Raw genomic sequence first — 11,168 nt, forward strand, 5'->3', positions numbered from 1 at the left:
CCGCTCTTGATTATGTTTGGTTGGATATTCGAACCTTTTCTTAACTTCTTTTTACATATTTTGGTCGGACGTTCACAATATCTTGCAGCCGAACACCTCCGCTTCCGCTTTTGATGGTGTATATTCGGGCATACGAACCTTTTCTCACCCGCTTTTTACAAACCAAGGTCGGACTTTCACACCTTCTCTTAGCTGAACAACTCCGCTCCCTCTTTTGATTGTGTACAGTCGGGTAATTTAACCTTTTCTTACCCGCTTTTTACCATCTATGGTCGGACATTCACACCGTCTTACAGCGGAACACATTCACTCCTGCTTTTGATGATGTATGGTTGAGCATTCGCACTTTTTCTTACCCATTTTTTACAAACTATGGTCGGACATTCACACCTTCTTGCAGCTGAACACCTCCTCTCCCGCTTATGATGATGTGTGGTTTGATATTCGAAAATTTTCTTTCATGTTTTCTAGCAATTATTGATGGACATTCAGACCTTCTTGCAGCTGAACACCTCCGCTCCCGCTTTTGATGATGTATAGTCGGGCTTTAGAGCCTTTTCTTCCCCGGTTTTTACAAAATTATTGTTGGACATTCAGACCTTCTTGCAGCTGAAAACCTCCGCTCCCTCTTTTGATCATACATTGTCGGGCATTCGCACCTTCTCTTACCCGCTTTTTACAAACCAGGGTCGGACTTTCACACCTTTTAGTAGCCGAACAACTCTCGGCTACTAACCTTTTCTTCGTGCTTTACGAGTTATGTATGATCAAAAGAGGGAGCGGAGGTTTTCGGCTGCAAGGTCTGAATGTCCAACCATAATTTGTAAAAACCGGGGAAGAAAAGGCTCGAAAGCCCGACTATACACCATCAAAAGCGGGAGCGGAGGTGTTCGGCTGCAAGTAGGTGTGAATGTTCGACCATAATTTTTAAAAAGCGGGTAAGAAAAGGTTCGAATGCCCGACTATATATTAACCAAAGCAGGAGGAGAGGTCTTCGGATAAGAGTGGGTGAGAATTTACAACCATAATCTATAAAATGCGGTGAAAAAAAAGGTGTGAATACCCCATAGAACACTAAAAGGTAGAGCGGAAGTGTTCGGCTGCAAGAAGGTGTGAATGTCTGACCATAGTTTGTAAAAAGCGGGTAAGAAAGGGTTTGAATGCCCGAACATACACCATCAAAGGAGGGAGCGGAGGTGTTCCGCTGTAAGAAGGTGTGAATGTCCGACCATAGTTGGCAAAAAGCAGGTAAGAAAAGGTTAAAATACCCGATTGTACACAATCAATAGCGGGAGCGGAGTTGTTCCGCTACTAAAAGGTGTGAAAGTCCGACCATGGTTTGTAAAAAGCGGGTAAGAAAAGGTGCGAATGCCCGACAATGTATGATCAAAAGAGGGAGCGGAGGTTTTCGGCTGAAACAAGGTCTGAATGTCCATCCATATTTTGTAAAAATCTGGGAAGAAAAGGCTCGAAAGCCCGACTATACACCATCAACAGCTGGAGCGGAGGTGTTCAGCTGCAAGAAGGTCTGAATGTCCATCAATAATTGCTAGAAAACATGGAAGAGAATTTTCGAATATCAAACCGCACATGATCATAAGCGGGAGAGGAGGTGTTCAAATGCAAGAAGGTGTGAATGTCCACCCATAATTACTGCAAAATGGGTAAGAAAAGGTACGAATGCCCAACCATACATGATCCTAACAAGGAGCGGAGGTGTTTGGCTGCGACAAGGTGTGTATGTCCACCCATAATTAATGAAAAGCGGGCAACAAGTAGGTTTGAATACCCATCATCAAAAGCAGGAGTGGATGCGTTCGGCTAAAAGAAGGTTTGAATGTCTGACCATAGTTTGTAAAAAGCGGGTAAGAAAAGGTTCGAGTGCCCGAACATACACCATCAAAGGAGGGAGCGGAGGTGTTCATCTGCAAGAAGGTCTGAATGTCCATCAATAATTGCTAGAAAACATGGAAGAGAATTTTCGAATATCAAACCGCACATGATCATAAGTGGGAGAGGAGGTGTTAAAATGCAAAAAGGTGTGAATGTCCACCCATAATTACTGCAAAATGGGTAAGAAAAGGTACGAATGCCAAACCATACATCATCAAAAGCAGGAGTGGATGTGTTCGGCTACAAGAAGGTTTTAATGTCCGACCATAGTTTGTAAAAAGCGGGTAAGAAAAGGTTCGAATGCCCGAACATACACCATCAAAAGAGGGAGCGGAGGTGTTCCACTGTAAGAAGGTGTGAATGTCTGACCATAGTTGGTAAAAAGCAGGTAAGAAAAGGTGAAAATACCCGACTGTACACAATCAATAGCGGGAGCGGAGTTGTTCGGCTACTAAAAGGTGTGAAAGTCCGACCCTGGTTTGTATTAAGCGGGTAAGAGAAGGTGCGAATGCCCGACAATGTATGATCAAAAGAGGGAGCGGAGGTTTTCGGCTGCAAGAAGGTCTGAATGTCCAACAATAATTTTTGTAAAAACCGGGGAAGAAAAGGCTCGAAAGCCCGACTATACATCATCAAAAGCGGGAGCGGAGGTGTTCAGCTGCAAGAAGGTCTGAATGTCCATCAATAATTGCTAGAAAACATGAAAGAAAATTTTCGAATATCAAACCACACATCATCATAAGCGGGAGAGGAGGTGTTCAGCTGCAAGAAGGTGTAAATGTCCGACCATAGTTTGTAAAAAATGGGTAAGAAAAGGTGCGAATGCTCAACCATACATCATCAAAAGCAGGAGTAGATGTGTTCGGCTAAAAGAAGGTTTGAATGTCCGACCATAGTTCGTAAAATGCAGGTAAGAAAAGGTTCGAATGCCCGAACATACACCATCAAAAGAGGGAGCGGAGTTGTTCCGCTGTAAGACGGTGTGAATGTCCAACAATAGTTGGTAAAAAGCGGGTAAGAAAAGGTTAAAATACCCGACTGTACACAATCAATAGCGGGAGCGGAGTTGTTCGGCTACAAGAAGGTGTGAAAGTCCGACCATGGTTTGTAAAAAGCGGGTAAGAAAAGGTTCGAATGCCCGAATATATACCATCAAAAGCGGAAGCGGAGGTGTTCGGCTGCAAGAAGGTGTGAACGTCCGACCAAAGTTTGTAAAAAGCAGTGAAGAAAAGTTTCGAATATCCAACCAAACATAATCAAAAGCGGGAGCAGAGCTGTTCGACTGCAAGTAGGTGTGAATGTCAGATCATAATTTGCAAAAAGCTGATAAGAAAGGGTGAGAATGCCCGACTATACACCATCAAATGCGGGAGCGGAAGTGTTCGGCTGTGAGTAGGTGTGAATGTCAAACCATAATTGCTGAAAAATGTGTTAGAAAAGACTAGAATGCCGGACCATACATCATCAAAAGCGGGAAAAGTGGTGTTCGGCTGCAAGTAGGTGTGAATGTCCAGCCATAATTACTCACAAACCCGTAAGAAAAGGTAGTATTGCCAGACCATACATTATCAAAACAGGGAGCGGAGGTGGTTCAGCTGCAAGGTGTGAATGTCTGACTAAAGTTTATAAAAAGCGGGTAAGACAAGGTGTGAATGCCTGACAATGTATGATCAAATGAGGGAGCGGAGGTTTTCAGCTGCAAGGTCTGAATGTACAACCATAATTTGTAAAAACCGGGGAAGAAAAGGCTCGAAAGCCCGACTGTACACCATCAAAAGCGGGAGCGGAGGTGTTCGGCTGCAAGTAGGTGTGAATGTTCGACCATAATTTGTAAAAAGCGGGTAAGAAAAGGTTTGAATGCCCGACTATATATTAACAAAAGCAGGAGGAGAGGTCTTCGGATAAGAGTGGGTGAGAATTTCCAACCATAATCAATAAAATGCGGTGAAAAAAAAGGTGTGAATACCCCATAGAACACTAAAAGGTGGAGCAGAAGTGTTCGGCTGCAAGAAGGTGTGAATGTTCGACTATATTTGGTGAAAAGCAGGTGAAGCAAGGTCTGAATGCCCAACCTTACATCATCAAAAACGAGATCAGAGGTGTTTGGCTGCAAGAAGGCCATAGTTTGCCAAAAGCGGGTAAGGTGCGAATGACCGACTAAATATCAACAAAAGTGGGGGCGGAGGTCTTCGGATGCAAGTGGGTGTGAATATCCCACCATACAAGTATGGTGGAGAGGAAGCTGTGAATGGCCGACCATAGTAAAAAGCGGGTGAGAAAAGGTGCGAATGTCCAATCATACATGATCAAAACAGGGAGCGGAGGTGTTTGGCTGCGACAAGGTGTGTATGTCCACCCATAATTAATGAAAAGCGGGCAACAAGTAGGTTTAAATACCCATCATCAAAAGCAGGAGTGGATGTGTTCGGCTACAAGAAGGTTTGAATGTCTGACCATAGTTTGTAAAAAGCGGGTAAGAAAAGTTTCGAGTGCCCGAACATACACCATCAAAAGAGGGAGCGGAGGTGTTCCGCTGTAAGACGGTGTGAATGTCCAACAATAGTTTCTAAAAAGCGGGTAAGAAAAGGTTAAAATACCCGACTGTACACAATCAATAGCGGGAGCGGAGTTGTTCGGCTACAAGAAGGTGTGAAAGTCCGACCATGGTTTGTAAAAAGCGGGTAAGAAAAGGTGCGAATGCCCGACAATGTATGATCAAAAGAGGGAGTGGAGGTTTTCGGCTGCAAGAAGGTCTGAATGTCCAACCATAATTTGTAAAAACCGGGGAAGAAAAGGCTCGAAAGCCCGACTATACACCATCAAAAGTGGTAGCGGGGGTGTTCAGCTTCAAGACGGTCTGAATGTCCATCAATAATTGCTAGAAAACATGAAAGAAAATTTTCGAATATCAAACTGCACATGATCATAAGCAGGAGAGGAGGTGTTCAGCTGCAAGAAGGTGTGAATGTCTACCCATAATTACTGAAAAATGGGTAAGAAAAGGTGCGAATGCCTAACCATACATCATCAAAAGAGGGAGCGGAGGTGTTCCGCTGTAAGACGGTGTGAATGTCCGACCATAGATGGTAAAAAGCGGTTAAGAAAAGGTTAAATTACCCGACTGCACACAATCAAAAGAGGGAGCGGAGTTGTTCAGCTAAGAGAAGGTGTGAAAGTCCGACCTTGGTTTGTAAAAAGCGGGTAAGAAAAAGTTCGTATGCCCGAATATACACCATCAAAAGCGGAAGCGGAGGTTTTCGGCTGCAAGATATTGTGAACGTCCGACCAAAGTTTGTAAAAAGCAGTTAAGAAAAGGTTCGAATATCTAACCAAACATAAGAATGAGTCTTTTCCGCTGTAGAATGCCCGACTATAGACCATCAAATGCGGGAGCGGAGGTGTTCGGCTCTGAGTAGGTGTGAATGTCCGACCATAATTGCTGAAAAATGTATTAGAAAAGGTAAGAATACTGGACCATACATCATCAAAAGCGGGAGAGGTGGTGTTCGGCTGCAAGAAGGTGTGAAAGTCCGACAATGGTTTTTAAAAAGCGGGTAAAAAAAGGTTCTAATGCCCGACTATACACCATCAAAAGCGGAAGCGGAGGTGTTCGGATGCCAGAAGGTGTGAACGTCCGACCAAAGTTTGTAAAAAGCAGTGAAAAGCGAGAAAAAGCATTTCGTGAGTTCTGCATGACTTGGGATTTTATCTATAAAATGAATTCCTTCACTCAAACTATGTGAAAACTGCTTTGTCCTTAATATTTACCATGTCTAGAAAGATTTAAACAAAAAAAACAACTCAAACTAAATTAAAACTGCTAAACCGCTAATCTGTTATATGTAAGGCAGATGTCAAATTCACCGAAATAGGATCAAAGGGTATTCGGCCAATCGAGCTGTAGCAGCTTCGGTAAAAGAGTATAAGTTGAAGAGTTTGTGAATAAAGGTGTGCGCACACATAGTGTGCTGTACGAAAATAGGCAGGGAGCAATGCCGGCTGGGGTATATGTTCTTGTATGTTGTCTGACTGTTTGATTTGAATGTGTTGTGTAAGTGTCCTGTTGAATGTTACATGTTTGGGCTTTGACACGCTTCACTGTGGTTGTTAACTGTGTGGTGTGTCCTGAAATGTTATATGTTTGGGCTGTGTGACATGCTTAATGCTTGTCAGTAGCTACCCACTTATTCATATATAGCAACTGACAACGTAAGAAGTCCGGACATACTTTGATAGTAGTTGTAGAAGTATCCTTATTGATAATAGATCACTAATTCATAGTGATAGAACAGTAGATGAACAGGTGCTTGCACATGTCTCACGAAAATAAAATGGGTGTATGATTGCTGACGGCAGAGCAATACTGCCAAACTTATGAGTTCTTGTGGCAAACTTGATTCAGTGTCTTGACGTGTATACGCTGTTTCGCTGACTTGATTGTCACAAGAAACAAAGTGTGTTTGATAAGATCCGACCATTTTATTACGGGAGGATCAGTATGTATGGATTCTGATGTGACTGATAAACCCATTCGTATCTTAAGCACAATCTAATACGTGAGACAACGCCCTGGCACACGATAAAAAAAAAAAGAGAGAGCGGTTTTGTGTCCCCACAGTCCATAATGTAGAAAAGAAAGAAAAAAGCCTTTCTGATTTGGTGTGTGTGCTCATAGTGCAGAGTGTAGAGAAAAGAAAGCCGTTTTGGTGTCACGGGTGTTGTGACTTACACACACACATTTCTAAATTGTGAAAGGAAATTATTTTAGAGGAAGCACTAGAGTTTAGATCCCACATTTGTTGATAGGCATTCATTTATTTCTTCACTTCTGATAAAAATGATAAGACTGACCTAAAGAATTGGAGGCCCATCACACTTTTAAACTTTGACTGTAAACTTTTTAGCAAGGTTTTAACGACACGGATGTCCTCTGTTTTAGAGGAGGTAATTCACCCAGACCAGGCTTGTGCCATCTCAGAGAGACAACTCACCGACAGCCTCGTACTGATTCGAGACATCATTGATTACGCTAGAGACAGAAACACCCGGCTTGTCATCTTAAATTTAGACTTTGAAAAAGCTTTTGATCGGGTCTCGCATCAATATCTCTTTCAGGTGTTGCAGCCATCGAATAGGGCCCGATTGTTCCTACTTGGTGAGATTTGCTTAGTTGAGACGCTTGCTCCCCCCCCTTGCTCCTCGGCTGACCAAGTAGGAACAATCGGGCCCTATTCGATGGCTGCCTTGTCTTTTACTCTGTGCAAAAGACAAGGCAGCCACAAACACCACGGGAACACCGTATTGAGGCTTTGTTCTGACCACTCATTCGGTGTCGCGTTTCTTTCAAGCAATTCTCCCGGTTAGCCCACACTCGGCTCGCTCCCAGAGCTGTGTTAAAGTCTACTTCGCATTCACTCTCTTTTCTCAGCAGATTAAAAGAAAGTTTCATCTTGGGCTCCCTGAAACTTCAATCCTGCACCGCTGTTTGCTTTTTCACAAGAGCAGAGAAGAGCGCACCGTTCCCAGCGGCACTGCAGTACCGGGTCGATGCTTGGAGTGAACGGAGCAAGCTTCTTTTTCAACTCCTATTCTTAAAAATCCATTTAATATGTAGTCCTCGTATAGAGGACATATTAAACTGATAAGAACAGATACTACACTTGATCTTAGCCAAAAGGCCGAGAAGCGATAACTGTCCACTGTTTCAGGTCCGAGGGCCCTTGCTGGCACAATGCGCACTTGTAGCAGTGTTCTTTTTATGGCCATAGGTGGCCAGAGTGTCACGTTGCCCCTCCGCCCACCCGCTGCACTGAGCACTCTTCAGCCCTTTTAAATGGTATAACTTTGCACTCCCGCATGCTCCAGCAAGCACCATTCAAGCAACAACTTTGCACTCCAGCTTCGAACATCGGCACAGTCGCAACAAGTAAGGCGACTCTACTCAGAGAAGTCACTCTGCAAAGTAGCAAGATTTCTTTTGCACAGACAGAAAGGGCTTCACCCGCAAAGGTAAAGCCTGCCAATAATAGAAACAACTCATTAGTGCTGCTCTCCACGGAAGTCTTTAGTAAAAGGCGAAAGACTTGTATGTTATGAAGAGAAACCAGAGTACGATTATCCGTCACTGCGGGAGCAGGGCATCAGGCTAGTTGCCATAGCCACCTTCCCCATGGTGAGCTTTGCTTGGTTGAGACGCTTGCTCCCCCCCTTGCTCCTCGGCTGACCAAGTAGGAACAATCGGGCCCTATTCGATGGCTGCCTTGTCTTTTACTCTGTGCAAAAGACAAGGCAGCAACAAAAACACCACGAGAATCCCGTATTGAGGCTTTGTTCTGACCGCTCATTCGGTGTCGCGTTTCTTTCAAGCAATTCTCCCGGTTAGCCCGCACTCGGCTCGCTCCCAGAGCCGTGTTAAAGTCTACTTCGCATTCACTCTCTTTTCTCAGCAGACTCTTGGGATTTTATCAATAAAATGAATAAATTCACTCAAACTATGTTAAAACTGCTTTGTCCTTCATATTTACCATGTCTTGAAAGATTTAAACAAAAAAACCAACGTTGTACTTTGCAGTAAAAGAAATAGCAAATCTAAAGTTTCAGGAATCCGAGAATAAGCTTACTTTCATGAGTTCTTCACGATTTCGGATTTTGCTATAAAATGAATTCCTTCACTCAAACTAAATTAAAACTGCTAAACCGCTAATCTGTTACATGTAAGGCAGATGTCAAATTCACCGAAATAGGATCTAAGGGTATTCGGCCAATCGAGCTGTAGCAGCTTTGGTAAAAGAGTATAAGTTGAAGAGTTTGTGAATAAAGGTGTGCGCACACATAGTGAGCTGTAGGAAAATAGGCAGGGAGCAATGCCGGCTGGGGTATATGTTCTTGTATGTTGTCTGACTGTTTGATTTGAATGTGTTGTGTAAGTGTCCTGTTGAATGTTACATGTTTGGGCTTTGACACGCTTCACTGTGGTTGTTAACTGTGTGGTGTGTCCTGAAATGTTATATGTTTGGGCTGTGTGACATGCTTAATGCTTGTCAGTAGCTACCCACTTATTCATATATAGCAACTGACAACATAAGAAGTCTGGACATACTTTGATAGTAGTTGTAGAAGTATCCTTATTAATAATAGATAAACTAATTCATAGTGATAGAACAGTAGATGAACAGGTGCCTGCACATGTCTCACGAAAATAAAATGGGTGTATGATTGCTGACAGCAGAGCAATACTGCCAAACCTATGAGTTCTTGTGGCAAACTTGATTCAGTGTCTTGACGTGTATACGCTGTTTCGCTGACTTGATTGTCACAAGAAACAAAGTGTGTTTGATAAGATCCGACCATTTTATTACGGGAGGATCAGTATGTATGGATTCTGATGTGACTGATAAACCCATTCGTATCGTAAGCATAATCTAATACGTGAGACAACGCCCTGGCACACAATCAAAAAAAAAAAGAGAGAGCGGTTTTGTGTCCCCACAGTCCATAATGTAGAAAAGAGAGAAAAAAGCCTTTCTGATTTGGTGTGTGTGCTCATAGTGCAGAGTGTAGAGAAAAGAAAGCCGTTTTGGTGTCACGGGTGTTGTGACTTACACACACACATTTCTAAATTGTGAAAGGAAATTATTTTAGAGGAAGCACTAGAGTTTAGATCCCACATTTGTTGATAGGCATTCATTTATTTCTTCACTTCTGATAAAAATGATAAGACTGACCTAAAGAATTGGAGGCCCATCACACTTTTAAACTTTGACTGTAAACTTTTTAGCAAGGTTTTAACGACACGGATGTCCTCTGTTTTAGAGGAGGTAATTCACCCAGACCAGGCTTGTGCCATCTCAGAGAGACAACTCACCGACAGCCTCGTACTGATTCGAGACATCATTGATTACGCTAGAGACAGAAACACCCGGCTTGTCATCTTAAATTTAGACTTTGAAAAAGCTTTTGATCGGGTCTCGCATCAATATCTCTTTCAGGTGTTGCAGCCATCGAATAGGGCCCGATTGTTCCTACTTGGTGAGATTTGCTTGGTTGAGACGCTTGCTCCCCCCCCTTGCTCCTCGGCTGACCAAGTAGGAACAATCGGGCCCTATTCGATGGCTGCCTTGTCTTTTACTCTGTGCAAAAGACAAGGCAGCCACAAACACCACGGGAACACCGTATTGAGGCTTTGTTCTGACCACTCATTCGGTGTCGCGTTTCTTTCAAGCAATTCTCCCGGTTAGCCCACACTCGGCTCGCTCCCAGAGCTGTGTTAAAGTCTACTTCGCATTCACTCTCTTTTCTCAGCAGATTAAAAGAAAGTTTCATCTTGGGCTCCCTGAAACTTCCATCCTGCACCGCTGTTTGCTTTTTCACAAGAGCAGAGAAGAGCGCACCGTTCCCAGCGGCACTGCAGTACCGGGTCGATGCTTGGAGTGAACGGAGCAAGCTTCTTTTTCAACTCCTATTCTTAAAAATCCATTTAATATGTAGTCCTCGTATAGAGGACATATTAAACTGATAAGAACAGATACTACACTTGATCTTAGCCAAAAGGCCGAGAAGCGATAACTGTCCACTGTTTCAGGTCCGAGGGCCCTTGCTGGCACAATGCGCACTTGTAGCAGTGTTCTTTTTATGGCCATAGGTGGCCAGAGTGTCACGTTGCACCTCCGCCCACCCGCTGCACTGAGCACTCTTCAGCCCTTTTAAATGGTATAACTTTGCACTCCCGCATGCTCCAGCAAGCACCATTCAAGCAACAACTTTGCACTCCAGCTTCGAACATCGGCACAATCGCAACAAGTAAGGCGACTCTACTCAGAGAAGTCACTCTGCACAGTAACAAGATTTCTTTTGCACAGACAGAAAGGGCTTCACCCGCAAAGGTAAAGCCTGCCAAAAATAGAAACAACTCATTAGTGCTGCTCTCCACGAAAGTCTTTAGTAAAAGGCGAAAGACTTGTATGTTATGAAGAGAAACCAGAGTACGATTATCCGTCACTGCGGGAGCAGGGCATCAGGCTAGTTGCCATAGCCACCTTCCCAATGGTGAGCGTTGCTTGGTTGAAACGCTTGCCCCTGTGCAATCGACAAGGCAGCAACAAAAACACCACGGGAACACCGTATTGAGGCTTTGTTCTGACCGCTCATTCGGTGTCGCGTTTCTTTCAAGCAATTCTCCCGGTCAGCCCACACTCGGCTCGCTCCCAGAGCCGTGTTAAAGTCTACTTCGCATTCACTCTCTTTTCTCAGCAGACTCTTGGGATTTTATCTATAAA

General features: G+C 43.7%; 4 non-coding genes across 4 annotated transcripts; all 4 read right to left on the reverse strand.

Moving 5' to 3' along the window:
* Window positions 1-7,399: 7,399 nt before the first annotated feature.
* Window positions 7,400-7,583, reverse strand: LOC140276025 (U2 spliceosomal RNA). The gene has a single exon (XR_011908717.1). It is a non-coding gene; the product is annotated as a U2 spliceosomal RNA (small nuclear RNA).
* A 308-nt stretch (window positions 7,584-7,891) lies between these two features.
* LOC140276336 (U5 spliceosomal RNA) lies at window positions 7,892-8,005 on the reverse strand. The gene has a single exon (XR_011908938.1). It is a non-coding gene; the product is annotated as a U5 spliceosomal RNA (small nuclear RNA).
* Window positions 8,006-10,272: 2,267 nt separating this feature from the next.
* LOC140276026 (U2 spliceosomal RNA) lies at window positions 10,273-10,456 on the reverse strand. The gene has a single exon (XR_011908718.1). It is a non-coding gene; the product is annotated as a U2 spliceosomal RNA (small nuclear RNA).
* A 308-nt stretch (window positions 10,457-10,764) lies between these two features.
* LOC140275713 (U5 spliceosomal RNA) lies at window positions 10,765-10,878 on the reverse strand. Its single transcript, XR_011908434.1, has one exon. It is a non-coding gene; the product is annotated as a U5 spliceosomal RNA (small nuclear RNA).
* Window positions 10,879-11,168: the final 290 nt, after the last annotated feature.

Source organism: Leuresthes tenuis, unplaced genomic scaffold (genome assembly GCF_036924035.1).
Source record: "Leuresthes tenuis unplaced genomic scaffold, fLeuTen1.0.hap1 SCAF_18, whole genome shotgun sequence".
Classification (NCBI taxonomy): Eukaryota; Metazoa; Chordata; class Actinopteri; order Atheriniformes; family Atherinopsidae; genus Leuresthes; species Leuresthes tenuis.